General features: G+C 41.0%; 1 protein-coding gene across 5 annotated transcripts in view; it reads left to right on the top strand.

The window, feature by feature from the left end:
- PCGF3 (polycomb group ring finger 3) overlaps positions 1-20182 on the top strand; it is a 107982-nt gene that overhangs the window by 34922 nt on the left and 52878 nt on the right. The window contains exons 2-4 of one of the 5 annotated variants that reach the window (XM_050943226.1): positions 1527-1682; positions 5347-5451; positions 14725-14767. The gene's annotated coding sequence lies outside the window, so the exon portion shown is untranslated. Of the gene's footprint in view, positions 1-1526; positions 1765-5346; positions 5452-6776; positions 6804-14724; positions 14768-20182 lie in introns of those variants that run through there. The other 4 variants (XM_050943229.1, XM_050943228.1, XM_050943227.1 and 1 more) reach the window with 4 other exon arrangements.

Raw genomic sequence — 20182 nt, 5'->3', positions numbered from 1 at the left:
CGCGGTTGGGAGCTGGCGGAGTGGAGTGGGCTGGGGCTGGGCTGCTCCGCTTCTGCTGCTGCCGATGAGTGCGGGGCCTTTCCCCCCCCCCCCAGCGACACGGCGGGGCTGGGGCAAGGAAAGCGGAGTGGGCTGGGGCTGTGGTGCTCTGCTTCCCACCACCGGTGAGTACGTGGGGTGTCCTTTCCCCAACCTCCCCACACTCAGCGGCGGTGGGAAGCGGAGTGGAGTGGGCTGGGGCTGGGCTGCTCTGCTTTCCGCCACTGCCGGTGAGTGGCGGGAAGGGATGCTTGGGGGTGTGGATAGGGGTCGGGACAGTCAGGGGACAGGGAACAGAAGGGTTGGATGGGGGTGGGGTCCTGGGGGTGATTAGAGGTGGGAGTCTCTGGAGGAGGTGGTCAGGGGACAATGAGCAGGGTGGCGAAAGCACGTTTGATATAATGTGGTCTCACCTATAGTGCGGTAAGTGTTTTTATTTTTATTTTTATTTTTTTGAGGGCCCCGGAGGACCATGTTATATCAGGGTAGAGGTGCAGTTTAAATAAATTACCAGAATAATTGAAACCAGAGTGATTAAATTGTGTTATTTTGACAACTAAAATATTCAGAATTTTGTAGAATTTTAAAGTATCGGACACAGAAATTTTTAATTTTTTGGTGCATGTGACCAGGTTGGGACTCACCACCGCAGCGCCTCCTACTGGTTGTCTCTGGGAATTAGCTCAGTCAGGTGGAGCGCCCTCTCCTGGTGGTGGCCTTCCCATTGTCTTGCCCTTGATTGGCATCTGAGGTCGCGTCACCCTCTTCCGGACCACTGTCCTCTGGCAGTGCCCCTTTGTCCATCGTCACCCCTTCCAGGTGTGTGTGTGTTTGTGTTGATCAGCAGTCTTCCTATGCTCCCGCCACCATGTCCAACCACACCCCCCAAAGTCTAATCCCTCTTGTCAGGGATCTGGTGTAGTCTGTGATGGCCGTTTCCCATGGCGAATGGTGGGGTGTACTGCAAGGCCCGCCCTCTACTCTGTGTCCCAGCCCAGGGACCCTCCAGCAGCAGCCTTGCTGTCCTCCTTCTCTCCCCTTGTCTGTCCGCTTCCCCTACGGCCCCTTGCACCTGCGAGGCCCTTCCCTTCAAGGCCTGCAGGCTACGGGCTAGAGCTCCCTTCTGCTCCCCGAGCCTGGCCAGCACTGCTCTGTCCATGGTGCTAGTCTCCCAGCTCTGGAGACAGACCTTCCCCTGTCAAAGATCTGGGACAGACTGACTCTCCCTTTCCTGAGCAGCCTTTTTATAGGGCTGAGCCTGGCCCTGATTGGCTTTCTCCAATCTTGGCCCCAATTGGCTCCCAACAAGCTCTTTTCTAACTGGCAGCCAGTTTGCACAGGCGCACTGGCCTGCTGCAGCCTACACTCTCCGGGAGTGGGGCAGCTGCCCCACTACAGTACAGAATTTTTAATTTTTTGGTGCAGAATTCCCCAGGAGTAGGTATTCAACTTCTTTAACACTATGACCATCCTTTCTCTTTCTGCAGTCCCCTGTCTCATTTGCTACACACGTTTCAACTTCTACAACAAATGAGACAGAAGTTCAACAGACGACAGCCTGATTCCCTACACAACCCTGATTTATTCCCTGAGCACCATCCATCCTATCCACTGAATGAAGCCGGGGTCCTGTGGAAAAAATAGTATGTGCTCATGTAATTACAGACTCTCATCATTCATAGCAAGTGGTAGGGGGCTGGTGGTTAGTGAATTGAAGTTAAACAAGTAAGCTTTATTCTAGTTGTCCTAACGTATCTGATTTTTCTATCCTTAACTTTTTTTGTCACTTTCTTTATGTAATTTACTAGTTTTTTTTTAAAGGTAAAACAAATAGAATTATGTGCAAATAACTCTCCAACATTACAGCACAGATTACTAGCACCTGTGCTAAGATATTCCTTACAAATGTTGGCAGAAAGAGTAACCTGTTACCATTTGTGCATCACCCACTAGGAGATGCTGCTGCATAATACTCCATTACAGTAGGTTTTATGTGCCTGAATAGCCCCATTTTAAACAGCATAGCCGATAATTAAAGTTGGGCCAACTTTTTTTTTATAGAGACATTAGGTATGTCTACGCAGCGTTCTGGAGTGAGCGGGAGTGAGCCTCCCAGCTCAGGTTGGCAGACTCGGACTAGAGGGGCTTGTGCTAGTGCTCTGAAAATAGCTCTTTAGACAGAGCTCTGAAGTTGTGCTCCAGATGCTGAAGCCTACCCTACTCTGGGTTTCAGAGCTTGAGCTGCAACTTCAAAGTGCTGACTCTACAGTTATTTTTAGAGCACTAGAATGAGCTGTGCTACACAGACTCTGTCAGTGTGGGCTGGGAGGCTTGCTCCTGCTCGCTTCAAAACACTAAATAGACATATCCATTGTGTCTGAAATGACTGGGACTTAGGTCTGTCATATTAAAGATCTGTTCTATTCCCAGCTGTATAACCTCTCAATGGGATAGGAGGCCTTGTTCAATTAGTAGTGAAGTAGATAGGACAATCACAAGTCGGTAAATGTTGAATTTGAATGCATGATTTCCAGGTTCCTAGTCTACTGCACCTTAGCCTAGTACAAAGCCTATTTTGATAAATCAGTTACACATTTTTTTTCTTATTTGGAGCTGTGGTTTGGTTGGAATAAGCCACAGTGTTGACAGAATTATAGAGGTTTTTGGCAGCAAAGTGGGAGTAAGCTGTACTGGTAATTTTCCACCAGTGATTTGACCATCTTAATTTAGCTCCAAAACTTGCCCAAAGCTGGATTGGTTTTATGTTGCCAGCAAGTTTCAAGCTCTTGCTGCAGCGCATGGAGGAAATAGATATCTCTCCCCGCTGCAGATTGGTCAGAGGAATTATTAGTAGTGTTATAACAGCAACTATGATGACGCTTTAAAACACACATGTATGTTAAAGATGCAGTTTCCTAATAGAGTGCCTTATTATGAGTTTTGCTCAGTTTAATAGTGTCTGTAACTGTGGCATTTAAGGCTATATCCTCAGTGGGGAAAAAAGAGTGTTTTATAAATGTTGATAGCTAACACAACATATTTTGTGGTGAAGACGTCAGAAGTACTTAGGTCAAGTGTCTAGCCAAGAATTGGAATTTTGTCTTTTCTCAATCTACAAATAAATTCTTTGTAGGTAATACACTGGAAAACTTATCCAGTCCATCCGTGTTCTGTCGTGACCGTTTCTTATTTGTTCATCACCATGTCACTTTTATTTCTCTGTCATGTTGAACGTCAGTAAACCTAATTATGACTTTTTTTAAACAGTCTTAACTGCCAGGATCACAGGAGTAACCTAAAATATCCCCTTAACCTAAGAATCAGAAAAGTCTATTCAAAGTAGATATAAATGCAGCCTGCACTAGATCTGGCCCCTTGAGCATGCTAAGTCACAGTATTGAGTAAAACCTGGTGTTGACTTAGTAGTAGATACATAGATTTTATTAAATTTGTATCTGATCATACAGTGAGTCTCTCAGAAGATTTACACAGAAGTAATGTGCGCTACCATCTGATTGTTCTTTTTGTCTTACTTGACTGCTGATCTTACTACTAAGGTCTTCTCAGTTTTTTGTTTTTGTTTTGTTTTATTTTAATTTTATTTATTTAACCTATGTTTAAGGGTTTAATACCTTAACCATTGCAAATAGCCTGTGGCTGAAGATCAAGCCTGTTTATACATATTTTCTTTTACTTAATAAAAGTTACATTGATTCAGCTGTTTGAAGAATCCAATAAAAATATACCTCCCTGGGGTTTCTGATGTTTGACTGTTTCTGAATTGGCAACAGAACATAGAGTAGTATTAAGTGTGCTAGATAAACTCACGGAGGATAGGTCCATCAGTGGCTATTAGCCAGGATGGGCAGGGATGCAGAACCATCCTCTGAAGTGTCCCTAGCCTCTGTTTGCCAGAAGCTGAGAATGGGCTACAGGGGATGGATCACTTGATGATTGCCTGTGCTGTTCATTCCCTCTGAAGCACCTGGCATTGGCCAGAAGACAGGGTACTGGGCTAGATGGACCTTTGGTCTGACCCAGTATGGAAATTCTTATGTTCTTATGTAAGTTGGATGTTTTAACTTGTCTAAAATAGTAAATACACCTTACCTTGATATAACACTGTCCTCGGGAGCCAAAAAAATCTTACCGCGTTATAGGTGAAACCATGTTATATCAAACTTGCTTTGATCCACCGGAGTGTGCAGCCCCGGCCCCCGGAGCACTACTTTACTGCGTTATATCCAAATTCGTGTTATATCAGGTCACGTTATATCGAGGTACAGGTGTGTTGCCAATATTTCAAATTGGGCTAGAAGCAGTTACTCAGGAAGCCATATTAAGACCTAGTTACATGGCAGTAACTACTTATCAACCATTTTACTATAAAATTTATTGAAGTCAACAAGAGCTGTTGGGTTCTCAGCACCCATAACAAATCAGGCCACTTATGAGCTGTCTAATTATGGGCTCTTGCTTGGGATATTCAAAGGAACTTAGGCACCCAACTTCCTGAGGCCCCTTAAAAATACTAGCCTACGAGCCTAACTTTACCAGTTTTCTAAAACCTTGGCCAACCATTGTGTAACAGTAGTGCTGTTGAGATATAGTGAAAAGTTTCTACCTATTATCTTAATGATTTTATTTTGCTGTCCATCAAACAAGAAATGTATGTAAGTTAATGATGGTGTCTCTTAAAAAATCCTGCAATATTGAGTGAAGAACCGAGAGAGTCCCAAGCGTGAAGAACACTCAAGGTCTAAAGCTTTGAATAGAAATTTATTTTCCAGATGTTTTCATATTCCCATCTTCCGCGTGCCTCTTAAGTGTATGTTAAGAGTTGTGCTGCTATGCAAGTTATTTCTGGTCTCATTAGGAAATAGACAAAGTACGTTTATGTTAATAGAGTGCACCTAAGGTGTGAATTTCATCTAATACACAGTACTAGGAAGAAATCAATAATCTGCCTCAGGCACTGAAGTCCTCCCTAAAATAATTGTGAAAAGCATCTTTGTTCTAGTTTTAAACACGCTTCTTCAGGCAACAAGTGTGGTCTGCTTTTGCACCAGATTCAAAATGAATTGTGTTTTATGGGAGAATATTCTTAAAGTTTCTGCCACACTTGAAAAATACTTCTCTCTTTATGCGCATGTGAAAGCACATTAATTGAAGTGTTCAGAGGGGGCCTGGGACTTCACTTTCCTGCCCTTCTATGCCGTGGTAAGAGATGTATGTTGATGTTAAGGGTTGTATGTGGAGATCTAAACAGTTTTGAGCGTCATCTCCTGTTCTCTTTTTCCCTTTTAGTGAAGAGAACTTAAGACTGATTCTGGAATACTATTTGTAAATTTGTTCAGATGAGGAGACCCTGGGCTTAAATTGGATGGAAACTCAAATACTGGAGAAACTGGGGTAAGTTTATTCATCTTTTTAGGGTATAGCTTGTTGGACTTCATTCACATTACTGTACCGATGACAGGCTATCCCTGAGACATTTCAGGGCAATCAGTTTAGCTTGGTGTTAATGAACAATTATTTCTGCTTAATTGAAATAGTACTAGCTAAAGGTATGTTTACACAGCAATGAAAGATCTGCGACTGGTGGCTGGCCTGGGTCAGCTGACTCAGGCTGGGGCTGCGGGGCTATGAAATTGCAGTGTAGCTGTTCAGGGTCAGGCTGGACCCCAGGCTCAGAGACCCTCCCGTCCTTGCAAGGTCTGGGGTCTAGCCTGATCTCAAACATCTACACTGTAGATTTATAGCCCTGTGAGCCCCAGTCAGCTGACCTGGGCTCTGAGACATGGTGGTATGGTTTTTTAATGGCAGTGTAGTCATACCCTAAAGTTCTAAATGGGGACTTGTTCAGTACGTATACAGTGGTCTAAACGCCAGCTTTCTGATAGCTTAAGGTTCAGTTGTGGCTGTAAATGCAGACCATTAACTCCTATCACCACGTTTAAATCCATGGCTGACTTCCCTTAAGCTTTCCAGAAAAATCCTTTATTAAAGGAACTCTCCATGCTTATTATCAGGTGTATTCGTTAGGTTTTCGTGAAGGTTTTTCTTTTCTGCAGGGAGCTATTAGATTTTCTGATGTAATGAATTAAAATTGATTGTTTTGTGTTTGTTATTAATTAGTATATTTTAAGGATTTTCAGTTTTATAAAAATGGCATCTTCTTTTAATTGGGAGAAGATATGTAATAGATGTCTCAATTAAGAGGATTTTATGGAATGAGCATTTATTTTAAATCTTGGTGGAGCACCTTGATCCTGTTCACAAACCCCAAACTATTCACTTAAGTCTGGTGTGTGAGAGCCTCCAGACCATTTATTTTACTTTAGAAGAAACCTCTTTAAAATAAGGTTAGAGTGTCTTGGTGTGTGTTTCCTCATTTCTGCTGTCCTCTGACTTGTCAGTGAAGAATGTACCCACTTGCCTGTACTTGACACTAACACACTTCCTGTATTGTAGAGCATGAGGCTCAAAGTGGTAGAGAGTAAATACTTGTATTATGATGGTGCCTGAAGTCCCAGGGACCTATTTTGCTGGGGAAACACAGATAAGAAGACAGTCCCTGCCCCGAAGACTGCCCTCAAACACTTGAGAAGAGTCTAGTGAGAGAGAGAGAGAGAGGGCTCTACTGAATGTTTTAGGGATGCATTCAGTGACCTATAGCCTGGTGTCCTTTCAGTCTTGGCCTGACATAAATGAGCCAGAGAAGACGGGTGGATTTGCTTTGAAATGGGTTGTGTTAAAGTAAGGTATCCATTACTCTTTTAACCTCAGATCACTTAATACTCACCTGAGGACCAATCGTTATATGATAAGCTTTTTAGCTTAATTATTTAGCCAACCAGTGCTCAGGAGGGAGGGAGGTACTCTGACAAACAAAACAGATGGTGGACTGTTACTGTGGCATAGAAATGAGAGCAGCTCAGATTTTTCAGTCTTGAAAATGGTTAAAATACTGATCTTCCCAAGAATGAGTGAGAACTGAACTGCTAATGATAATGCTTGTTTCTGTGTCAGAAATCACAACCAGTTAATAAACTGGAATTCAATGGGCTTGGAATTGAAATGGATTCCTTACAACTTTGTTTGGTATAGAAAGTGTTCGTAGCTCTGATTACCAAGGATTTTGATTGGGTTAATTGTTTCAAATACTGTCAAAATACAGCACAGCATCCGTCTTTTAAAAGGTGTATGCTGCTATTGTGTTTTGGGACCTCTGAGGTTCAGGCCCCTGGTATGAAGCTGGTTTTGACTGCATTAGAAGAGCATTCATGCAGGCTTGCATGACTGGGCGTTTAGTCTCTTCTTTCCCCAGACCTGCAGAAAATGAATCTATTAGCTTATGTGCTTGCTTTATAAAGTTGGTGGTTTGGTGCCCTCTACTGGAGCTATTATTTTTCTGTGAAGAGGAAAAGAGTACTACTTAAATTTTGGAGAATTTAAAAAATATGCCTAGCATAATACATATTTCTATACATATATATGAAGCTTGCACATCATACCCAATAACTTTATGCAGAATTACACTGGTCGCATTCAATCAGATAATTTAACAAATGACCATGCCCGTGCTGCTAATAACTTGACTTACTAAAACAGAATTTTAAATATCAAATTCACTTTTTGCTCTTTAAGTGAATTTACCTCTTGCATTTCATTCCACATGCACAATGAAAATTATTCACTTGTTTCTAGATAGTTTTACTCTTGGTAGCACAATGCTATCATTATTTAAGTTGCAAATGCTGCAGGAAGAAATTTGTTAACCTTTTTCTACTAGGACTGTAAAACATTTCATGAAACTTTTTTTTTTTTTTTTTTTTTTTTTTACTCTTACACTTGGTAAATATTTTTGCGAACATCTATAGCTGGAGCCATATTTGAATTTATTATTCTCTATTAAATGGTTGACAAATTGTTTAGGAGGTTTGTGGCCAAAACCATTAAAACCAACAATACAAAAACTCCTGAAAACAAACAACTTGTTTTTAAACCAAAGCACCTCATAAACTTCTGCTTTCCCATCTCCTTTCTTCCTTCAGTCTCTTATGTTGTATCTAATAGACTGTCCTTTTGTTCTCCACATTACTTTAGACACCTGTAGCAGTGTGGATAAAATCAATTACTTTCTTAAAAAACAGTATTTTTTTATTTAAATCAGATTTTTTTTTAATTTTAAATGAGCGATCTCTTTAAAATATTTAAAATTAATCTTGAAATTGACAATTTGTATTCAGGCCTAACCTTAGTCTATTGAAATAATTTAAATTAAATAAATATTAATCGGTACATATTTGCTATCACTTTTTAAAAAAGTCAGACCACTGGACTAGTTGAAGCCACTGGCTAAGCTCCTAAAGCCAGAGCTGGTTGAAATGCCAACCTAGTTTTTGACAGCAGTAGCCTATTCTCCAGGTGCACGGAGGATACTTTTCTTCATTTCATTTCATTTTATTCAACTAGTTAAATTCAGTGACTATATCATTCAAAGATGATAAACCAATTGGGAATTAAAGCAGGAAAGCATGAATAAAAATTAAAGGTGAGAGGATGAGATTGTGATGGGATCCCCAGGCTGCAGCCTGGGACTGTGGGACCTCTGTGCCCCCTTAACTCTCCAGGCTGGGCTGCCTCTCACAATGCTTTGCTAGTGACAAGCAGCAAATTCCTTCCGGTGCTGTTATCACTCAGTACAATCGCATGTGGAGCCCTACATCCAGCTAGATTGTGTAAATACTCCTAAAGCACTCATGACAAACACCTGTCAGGGATGGTCTAGATAATACTGAGTCCTGCCTCGAGTACAGGGGACTGGACTAGATGACCTCGCGAGGTCTCTTCTAGTTCTATGAATCACACAGAGCAAGGCACCAGCCAGATCCCTCCCAGCCTTGTACCTCAGAAATATACCATATTGCACTGCTTGAGACACTTTGAGCAATGCAAGTTTATTAATTGGTTTGCCACTTCATCAGTGAAAAGTGGACATACAGCAGCCTTTGTAAACCCAAGCACATTTACCAAACACTTCAGGCAAACTCACTGGTAAAGATAAACAGTTAAACAAATTTACTGACTACAAAAGATAGTTTTTAAGTGATAGTCAAAAAGTCAGAGTGGTTAACAAAACAAAATAAAACATAAGCACACAGTCTAAACTCTCAACCCTATTAGACTGGGCAACATCTAGATTAAGCAGTTTTCTCACTCCTCTGGGTATTGCAGTTCATAGTACACAAGTTTCACTCTTGAAACCTGGGCCAGTCTCCTCTATTGGAGTCTTCAGTCTCCTGAGTGTCCTTGTTGCTTGCAGCATAGGTGGGAGAGGAAGAAAAGTCCAAGCATGTGACCCTCATTCTGTTTTATACCCTTAGTCCATGTGCTTGGAGAACACAAGTCCAGGCATTGCTTAGTCTCGTAGGCATTGCTTAGTCCCCAGGCAAGGTTGAGCAATTCCCTTGGTGTGGCCTTGTTATGCAGGTAAGTCACTGAATTGAAACTTCCTTGTTGGACAATGGCTGTTGATAGTTGTTTCACACCCACCCGGGCATTGGTTACTTTCCTTACTGTTGTCTCTGGGGAGCTAATATCTGGCCAATTCCCCAGTTTACAGTGGGTTTTACTGACAGCCAAACACCGTAATCTCATAACTTCAGATGCACTAATAATATACATATTTAGATAGAACAGTGACTTTCACCAGATCATAACCTTTCCCCTGATACCTTACATGGTCTGCTATATATGCAAGATCACAATTATATATAAATAAGGAATATGGGGGTTACAGGGTGCTCCCCAAAGATATAGAATGTCACAGAGATCTACTAGATCTAAAATCTTGAAGGACATGGTGACCAGAAACAATCAGTTCAGTTCTCTAACTCCAGATGAATAATTATATTGTCTAACCAATCAGTTAGTTTTAACAAAACATGTCTTGCTAAACTTGTCTTGTATATCCAGTACATTTAACATAGTTTTATTTAATTAAAAATGCTTTTTTATGTATTTTAATTGAATTTGAATTTCCATCCAACTAGAACTTGACAGAAATCACAGAAACACACACAAAACCCATTTAGGAAAAAAAAGTCAGTCACAATTTTCTAACATGATAAAAAGAAATGTAGAATTAAGGATCTGAATGAACGTAAATTAAGCTATATAACTGCTTAAATAAACATGTATAGATATAGTGTGTCCTCCTCATTAGCAAGAAGAAGCACTACATTTAGTGTAAAGGGTATAATTAGTTACAAATCACATGTTTTAATGGTTACCAACCAATGAAATCAACCTTTAAGAAAATTAACTAAAAAATATAAATACGATCATTAAAATTGATTATTTAAATTAAGGTTTCCTGCCCAGTGATTGAAATCTTGATTTTAAAATAAGTGATTTAAATCACTCTAATTAAAATTGGTCCACCCTTCTGTATAGAAAGTGTTGATCAACTAAATAGGGGATAATATCCCCAGATGTACTGAAGGTCAACTGGTGATTGCAAAGCATTTTGATATACTTAGATGGAAAGGTTTTGCAGAGGTGCTAAGTATTAGCATTTATCTGGTGGCAGTATCATTCATTAAATTACTCCTTGATTTTTGGCCTGTAGCAGCTGAGTGTGAGACTGTCCTATGAAATTCCTTCAGTAGTTAGCAGAGTGAGGAAGTGGAGCATGGCTTGACCTGATGATGCACAACCTGTTTCGTTCATCCTTTACAGTGTGGGTTTAAATCTTTTTTTAACCGTAAATGACAGTGTCCAAAGGAAGAAAATTACACAAAATAGATATAAATACTATCAAAATGTCTCCAACATATCAAGGGGTATGCGTGTGTGCTATGTGGGGCTTTTTAAAGAGTGTTGGTAGAACAGGACATACCATTTTGATATAAACTTGGGTTTCGAGACTGAAAAATAGTGAGTGGTAGTATTGTGGTGGTTTAACTTGGTCAGTCATGATGTCATTGTCTTGTTCACTTGTATACTGCAGTCCTGTTGATTGAAATGAGGTTAAGGTTCTTGGTTTTTATACTTCATGTCTGTGACCTCGTGACAGTGCAATACTGCCTTCCAATTACATCATGCTTTAAGTATTGATTATGATCTCTTGAGCAGTGATATTACACTTCAGCTAAACTGATACGTATGTTTATAGTGAGAGAGGATTCAGGATAGGCTCTTCTTACTGGAATCAGAATTTTGCAGGCATCTCCTGTCTAGCTAGCATGAACTGGTAATTATTGAACCAGTTGAAAAGAGCTGTAAAGTCTGAAGAGAGCTTTTTGGACTGAAAACTGTTTGTAGCCAATAGGAGTTATAAAGCTGGTCGCCAGGGCAGGCAATGTCTGTCTCTAAAGCTTAATTAACCTTCACCTAGGTTTGGCCATTTCAGTTCATCTAATCAGTGCAGCCAAGTAGAAACAGGACATCAGATAGGGCTACAGGTCAGGTAAGTGTGTGTTAGGCAGGATTTATTCTCCTGATCAAACCCTCCACACTTTCCAAGATGTTTGGCTGACTCATGGGAATGTGTAATGTGGTGATTGTTCTTGAAGCTAGAATTTTCACTTTTTTTTAATGCCAACAGTTGTGAAATAGAGCATACATACTTTACAGTGTCAAAACTTTTATAGAATAATCTCCTCATCACTGTAATATCTGAAAACCTTCACACTGAGCTGTGTGACGAACATCTGTCACATGTGGTTCACTCTTTTCCCTTACCCTCTCTCCAAGAGGAGAATATGTACAAACTGTATACTGCAGTGTATTTATATTGGTAAAAGCAAGGTCATAGTATGCTTAGCAAATGGAAAGTGAGGTGATGACTTTTTTTTTTTTTTGTGGTTCATAGTTCCTATGGGAATTCAGCCCAGTCCTGTGCCAGCCCTTGAGAATGCTGTGAACTCTACTAATATGGATTTTGTTTGACTTATATTTTTAGGACCAAGTCACAATGTTCATATTTTAAGTTCAAAAACACACTTGCCTGGTCACCAGCATCCAGTCTTAATAGTGATCAATTTCATTCTTCTCTCTCCACAGCCTCGTCTACACTAGAAAGGTTTTTCTGGTAGTGCCATACCAGTGTAATTGTACTGACAAACCCTCCTAGTGTAGCTGTAGCTTATACTGGCATAAAATTGCTTCTGCTGTCATAACTTACAACAGTTCAATGAGAAACATAAGACATACCAGCAAAATTACTTTATACCAGCCACAAAAGCATATCTATACTAGGGCTTATACTAGCGTAGCTGTGTTGGTAAAAATATTGCACTCCTAATAGACATAGCTATGCCAGTGTAAGTTTTAAGCGTAGACCAGGCTCATCACTGACGAGTCATGTCCAAAGCATGAAGGTCCTATGCCACCAGGCCCTGTTAAATGCTTTGATCATGAAGATTAGTCCTAGTCATAGGGTATTCTATTTTCTTGTATGGCACTGAGCATAATGAGGGCACCTGATCCTTCAGGATGTCTCTGAACGCTACTTTTGCCTAAATATTTAACAATACTAAGTGTGGAACTACCCATCTGCTGCTACTAGTGAAAGAGCAGGCAGCAACAGTGAGAGCTGATGTCAGCTTTCCCCAGGGTGTGTGTATGCACACTCTCACTTTCACATCACATAGGTGCACATTCCAACGCTGAGCCCTGTCAGATACATGTGTATTGGAAAGTTCAAAGGCATGCTTATGATCAACCCTGACTTTGCCTCAATAGCAGAGAACTGGAATGTGCCACCCATCAAAACAAAACCAAAACCCAAAAACGTAATATAGGAAAGTCACACACTCTTCTCCCCTGGGTCATGTGAGCGGTGAGTACCACAGGGGAGCTATACATCCCTTCCAGGCAGCTGGGAAGCAGTAAGGGAGAGAATGTTAGTGATCCCTTACAGACACCTGAATTAGGCTTGGGTTGCAAAGAGATAAGTGGTGTATTCTTAAGAGACACAAAACACTTCGAAAATGCTCTATTTGTAAAATTGGCCCAATTTTTATAGTCACAATATTGTAATGTTATTGCCAGCATTAATGTTGGTGGTTTGGGGGTTTTTTTTGCTGGGGTATCAAATGATACCTGTTTGAATCTTGCCCTTGGGTTCCTACTCTTATATACAGATGTGTCCAGGAACTCCCTCAGTTTAAAAGCCTGAGTTGTCCATTTCAGCACAGGGACATCTCATGTCACTCCAAAGAATCTAAACTGCTTTTAGTACAGCAATGGTGAATTCCTCTCTGAATGCAGTCAGCAGAAATGCTCCCACAGGGGTTGCCGGTAGATTTTTCTGTTGCATTATATCCCAATTCTGGTCTAATACAAGGGTGGTTGTGAATTATATCTTACTGTTTGCTATTTCTTCAGTTTCTAATGGCTGGTCTACACTAAAAATTAGATCGACCCGCCTTCATCGCTCAGGGTGTGAAAAATCCACACCCCTGAGCAACGTAGCTTAGCCAACCCAAGTCTCTGTGTAGACAGCACTAGGTCAACAGAAGAATTCTTCTGTTAATCTAGCTCCGTGCTTCTCGGGGAGGTGGATTTACTATAGCGATGGGAGAACCCCTCCTGTTGCTGTAGTAAGTATCCATACTGAAGTGCTAGAGCAGCACGCCGTAGCATTTAAAGTGTAGACATAACCTAAGGAAAGAGACTGAAGAGGGAGTTCTCACTGTTTGTCTTTATAATACCTGAGTATTTCTAGTGTGAAGTTAGCGTAATAAAAAACTTCTTTCTTTTGTCAAACTAAAACCATTAACATACGATGACTTTATCCCCTTGCTGAAAATAATGGAGACAACAATTTCCTTTATGACACTTAAATTGTAAAAGTGTTCAGGTGTGTGTGTGTGTGTGTGTGTGTGTATAAATGGAATAGGGAGTTTGCACAAATATTTCCAAAATGAAACTATCTAATAGAAATAGATAGCAGATAAGGCTATATCTACACGAGCACTTTTGTCAGTCGGGCATGAAAAAACACACCCTTGACCAACATAAGTTTCACCGACAGACGTGCCGGTGTGGACAGCACTACCACCACTCTTTGGGGATGGTTTACTTATGCCAACAGGAAAGCTCTGTCCTGTCGGCATACAGCAGCTATACAGGAGTCCTTACAGCGGCATCGCTGCTGTAAGATCTGTAGTGTAGACAGAGCCTAAGCTTTTAAAAATAAGCTTGAAAATTGAAATACTGAAATTCACTTTGGTGGTGGTTAAACTGGCTCCTGTCCAAAATCTTTTGACCTCAGATGGGAAATGATTGGTCTATTAAATTAAGCATGTAATTTGTGGGCCTGCTGAGTTTTTTGTCATTGTCTTTTTGTGCAGATAAGTGGATATCGTTCTTTCTGGCCACCACATGGTGACAGAAACACTTGAGTTTTAAGTAATTTCCCATGATATGATGAGCCATGTTAAGAGACATCATATGAGAGCTTCCTGGAATTCCTTTTTCTACTAGCTATGGCAGGGTTTTCCTTCCCTTTTCTTTCCTCTACAGAAAGTAATAAATTTTGCTGCTGAATGTTAGATGAGCAAATTTAGCTTAGTATTAGGTGAATTGGTCGGTTAAATCTTTTTATTAGGAGTGGTTGGATTTCTGGCCGCTCTAGTGTTTAACGTTCAGATTATTTTTCTGTCTTTTCAGGTCTCTGGATGGCAGACTCTGAAAAGAAATGCAGTTTTAAGAGGTATGCCTCATGTAGCCAGAAATATTCCTGACTAGCATATACACCACTGGGGACAAGGCCATTCCTTCAAGGGATGTCCATTTGCTTGTCCTCTAGCCAAGTCTCAGAAAATATGAAGAGGCTCCAAACTGAACTTCCACTAGACCAAAATGGGTCCTCAAAAATCTCTGGGCAGTACTTCTATAGTCCATGCTGAAAAATAAAATTCTATTTTCAGCGCTGGAATCTCTTCACATATCTGAACAGGGGGCTTGTGATCGCACCAGAAAGAATGTCTCATCACTGTCACCACTTAAAATCTTCAGTTTACTATAAGAGGTTCAGAATAAACTGCGTAACCTTCTGTTTGATGATCTTGACTTCTTTATTGTTGACAGAACAATACTCTGGGAAACTACAAGGTGACTGGGACTGTAGCTTAATACCTAGCCTATCTCTCCCCTCTCCCCCCCCCCCAATTAAAGATTTTCTTCCTTTAGGATGGGACAGTACTTCAGATACCCTTGTTAGTCACCCCAACTGGCTTTCTTGGGGTATCAGATGCAAAGAGCATTGTAAAACAGTCCCAGTGATCCAGCAATGAAATCATATCCTCATCAGTACTCTCTTCAACTGCCTTGGTTCCAGCCACAGCTTCTATCAAAGCAATAACTTAGGTATGTTGAGAGGGAGCTTGGTATTGCTCCTTGATTCTAGTTTGGCCTCCATGTTCCATCTCTTAGGGGACTGCTTTCCTTCCCTCTCCAGATTTGGTATATGATCACGTCTACACTTAGTGTTACAGATGCTAGAGTTGGCAGCCCTTTCCAATTTGAATCTATGCTGCTTCATCACCCTTCTGTTTTCCTGTCCATTTTAAGGATGACTCTCAAACTGAGGAAGAGTATTCCTCCTACAATTAGGAACAATAGAACTAGGTTTTGGAGAGCTTCACAAGAATAGGTTTTTCCTCCTTATGCACAAAAAGGAAGCAGCATCAACCAATTTTAGTGCAGTGAGAGCTCAGCAACTTTTTTCAAAGTAACAGCTATAATCTTTTCCTTGTTTGTCAGGATTGGTTCAGAACTCTCAAAGTTGGGGAGGTTTCACATTTCTCCACCATGGCCACAAGTATGTGCTTTTAGTTCAGGTTGAACAATGACCATTCCCAGTATAAACTGCTTCTGTTTGGGTTAGTAGTGACTCTCCAGCTGTTGACTTAGAGTCTGGCATCACTTGCTATTAAGTTCCATTGTCAATGTCTTCAAGAACCCACCTACTTGAAAGACTAGCTCACCAGAGCTCAGTTTTGCCAAGGGTTAACCTATGTTTCAGGCTTCCTGTTCCCTCTTTGAACAACTTGGACTCAGCTTAACTTCAGGTCTATCCTGGAGTTTACAAAGGTTTCATGATTATCAGAGTTAGAAAGAGTTACTGTAGAGTCCAGAGTATCTTATTTTTATAGTCCACAAACCTAGATTACAATGCTAACATATGTTACCTCTCATGACTTTGGGCACTTGCTCCTTTTGCTGGGATAAGAATTAAAGTTTTCAAGTCCAACCTTCAATAGTCACTAGATTATGAAAATCTTTGGCAAAATGTTACATATTGTTTGGTCTATCTATGAGTCTCTGCTGTCGTGGACTATTGCTTAAAACAGCTTAACCGGGGGTAGTGATGCAGGGTATGTTTCTCCCATCCAGATTTCCACAATGACCATTAAAATCTCAGATGCAGTCTAGTATATTAGCAGTGCAGCTCCAGCCCTGGAAAAAGTCAGAATTTTCATCCTCATCCTACTTCAAGTTCTTGCCAAAGCTAGTGTTTGAGTTCCATTTGAATCCTATACTGCCAGTCTTCTAACACGACAGTGTACCTAATGTAGTCACACTACACTAATTGATCATAGAGAGTTGTTAATTTATACTTGGATTTGGCGAAGGAACTTTAAGATTTTCCTAGGTATTCACTGCAGTTGCCGAGAAGTCCAAAGGGTAAGAAAATTCAGTTCACATATTGCTTAAATAGGCTGATATGATGCCTTAGTATTTGATTTGCTGCTGCTAGGTAGGTGTGAATTATTTTTATTGTGCTTTGTCTTCGTCAGTGTTAAATAATTGTCAGGGTGCTTAGTCTCTGTATGGATACTTTTTATTTATTATAAACAGAATATGTATAACTGCATTTAAACTTCAGTCCCGGTGAGGATCCAGGTACTTCTTGTGAGCACTATAATAGCTTGTCTTTGAATGTTACGATATTCAGAAATTGTGAGATGGCTATGTGATATTGAAAGTATACCTATTATTCAGCACTCCCTTTTCACTGTCAAAGCTAGATTGGATTGGTTGAGCAATCCTCTACTAGCTCTTTAGCCTGCCTGCCTCCCTTTGGAAATTGTTGCTGCTTGCTGATCTCCCACAACTAAGAAGCTGTGGAGGTAGGAAGATTGGGTTTGTGGAAGCAGTATGTTGTAAAAACCCCAGGTCTATCTGAGCAGACTCACTAGGTCATTAAAAAGACTAGCAGACCCATATCAGTGGAAAACCTGAGAAGACAATGGAAAACCCCAATCACTAGAACATTGATGGCTAAGAAACAATGACCCCGAGGGAGGAGGAGGGACCTCAGCAGAGACCCCTGGCTTGACAGCAAGGTTTCAGGTGGGGGTGGATTTTTGGAAGAAGCAGGCTGCTGTCTACTGGGACTGAATAAGAAAATCAGAGACAGAGCCTGAAAATGGAGTTCATTACTGCTTGGCTGGTGAATTGATCTGGCTTGACTATGTGTTAACCTTTATTTCTATGGGCTAACCTAAGGATTTCCAGTGCTGTGTTCCAGTTGACTAATAAATCCTACTCTGTTTTGAAAACCTGCTTGAATACTTGGAGAGGGTAGAAAGGGTTCCTCCAAGATACTGTTGATAAACTGGGGGCATATCACAGAGCCTGTTGAACTGTGAGCAGCACCGTTGAGGACTTGCTCGTTGGCGGAACCAATCTCTTTAATGAGAAAACAGTCTTTGCACTCATTAAATGTCTCCAGGACATCCCTCTGATCTCTGTGCATTTATATCCTGGCCCTGAAGAGGAAGGCAACACAAACAGGCATACATAAGCCAAGGCCTCTTCCCCAGCGTTTCTGTCACCAGCAACCATATGATTCGCAACACAAGCATCAAAGGGTGCGGGCCAAGGTATGCAGCTCCATCCACCTCAATGACAGTCACCCAACCTCATTCACTTCTAAAGATTCCCTTTGACAGGACACTTGAGAGATGCAACCTAACAGTGACGCCATCGCCATCTGTTTCCATACTCCCCTTTTGGCATCCACCTACCTTACCTTGCCCACAACTGGAATGCTATAACAAAGGACAAGTGGGTACCAAATATCCACTTAGAAACTCAGAGGTGTAGCCATTCTCTGCCGCCTCCAAAACCCATCTTCAGGGACCCTCTCCCAAGGAGATCCTCCAGCAGGAGGTAGAGACTCTCCTTGAGTGAGGAGCTGTATAGTAAGTGCCACCTCAGCATCAAGGGAGAGGGTTCTACTCAACTATTTCATAGTTCTCAAGAAAAAATTCTGCATGGTTTTGTTGGTATCAATAATCCTGCCCTCAATACTATACACAATACATAATCAACTTGGGGAACTGACTGCTACAAGATATTTCCTTTTGTTCTTCTAAAAATTTGTTGTCTTTATATTATTTGAACCTATATTTGTTGTTTTTGTATTATTGAACCTTCTCTTGCATTATGAGGGAGGACGAATAAGATACAAATTACTTTCTGTATATCAATAATTGCTGTACCTCTTCATGTCTTCCTTATTCATTTCCTCTCTAAATGAAACTGTGTCTGGCCATTCTAGTGCAAATCTTGTAGAAGTCATTCTTTAACTGGCTCAGAACCCCTCTGTCTGCTGTATATTTTTGAGACTGTGTGACCATAACTGAAAACACTGTTTGAGGTGATAAATCAATGATACAGTGTTTTCTGTGTATACTAACACTTGTTCTTTTATTTGACTGTCAATGTGGAGCCATCCACAGTAAGGCCGAGGTTTTAAAGACCAGATTTGTAAAGTATCAGAGGGGTAGCCGTGTTAGTCTGGATCTGTAAAAGCAGCAAAGAGTCCTGTGGCACCTTATAGACTAACAGACATATTGGAGCATGAGCTTTTGCGGATGTATGTGTCTGACGAAGTGGGTATTCACCCATGAAAGCTCATGCTGCAATACATCTGTTAGTCTATAAGGTGCCACAGGACTCTTTGCTGCTTTTACAGATTTTTAAAGGTATTTAGGCATTGTTCAGCTCAACATTGCAAGGCCTAAGTCTTCTCTTCAAAAGTGACTTAAGCATTTAGGAGTCTAATTCTCACTGAAACTTAATAGTATGTAAAGCTTGATCTACACTACAAAGTTAGGTCGATGTGTGTGTCTACATGTATGGTCTAACACTCAATTTGTCTCTGGCCAATGTAAGTGCCTTTTCACAGCGACACAATAAAACCACCTCCCTGAATGGCATAGGGACATAGTGCGAGTGTAGACAGTGCATGACCTTTGGCAACCCTAACAGCCCTCCAAGCTGTCCCACAGTGCCTCATTCTCTGCAACAGTGTACACTGTTGTGTGTATGATTTTAATAATTTGATTGTTAAACAACAGGTTTAAATGTTGTTTGTCAAGGCTGATTCTCCACTCTGACACTTCAGGTGAAGAAGGTGGGGGCCACTCCAGGCTTGTATTAAACTCCCAAGGTTACAGCTATTCTCTGACCTTGGATTGGTAGATGCTGCCTGCACCCAAGGCACACCTGAGAATTCCTTCCTGTGGGGTACCCTCAAGCCCTTTCACCCTCCACCCCCACCTCGGGGAAGAGCTGAGGAGGAAGAAGAAGAGGGGAAAAAAGGAAATCAGCTGTTGCTACCAGCTAATTAATCAACATATGCCCAAACCTCTTAAGACACAAATCCAATCCTGTTCTTAAAAAAGGTAAATCTTATTAATTAAAAAGAAAGAAAGAAAATACATCTGGGAACTCAGGCTATTGCTAGATTGTAAAAGAGCAACTACAAGGATTAAGCACCAAGCATAGCCTTCTTGAGATCCAGCTTAAAGGTCACAAGCAAAACAAAAGCACAGAGGACTCCCCAAGCCATAATGAAATAAAAGGGATAAACCAAATCATGTATTCCTAGATGTTTACTGATCTACGTACGTATCTGGGGTTTTAAATGAGTAGTTTGTAGGTGTGATACTGATGATTTTTTCATACCTGGCTCAAGCTTCTTACAGCATAGCTGCTACCCTGTCCGTCTCTCCCCGGGAGGACAGACAGACAAAATGGGATTCCTTTTTTCAATTTTACAACGTTTCTAGCCTTCCCATTGGCTCTTTTGGCAAGGTGCCCACTCACTTCC

Source organism: Gopherus flavomarginatus, chromosome 3 (assembly GCF_025201925.1).
Source record: "Gopherus flavomarginatus isolate rGopFla2 chromosome 3, rGopFla2.mat.asm, whole genome shotgun sequence".
Taxonomy (NCBI): Eukaryota; Metazoa; Chordata; order Testudines; family Testudinidae; genus Gopherus; species Gopherus flavomarginatus.
Note: the sequence above shows the minus strand (reverse complement) of the source record. Positions and strands in the feature narration are given on the sequence as shown.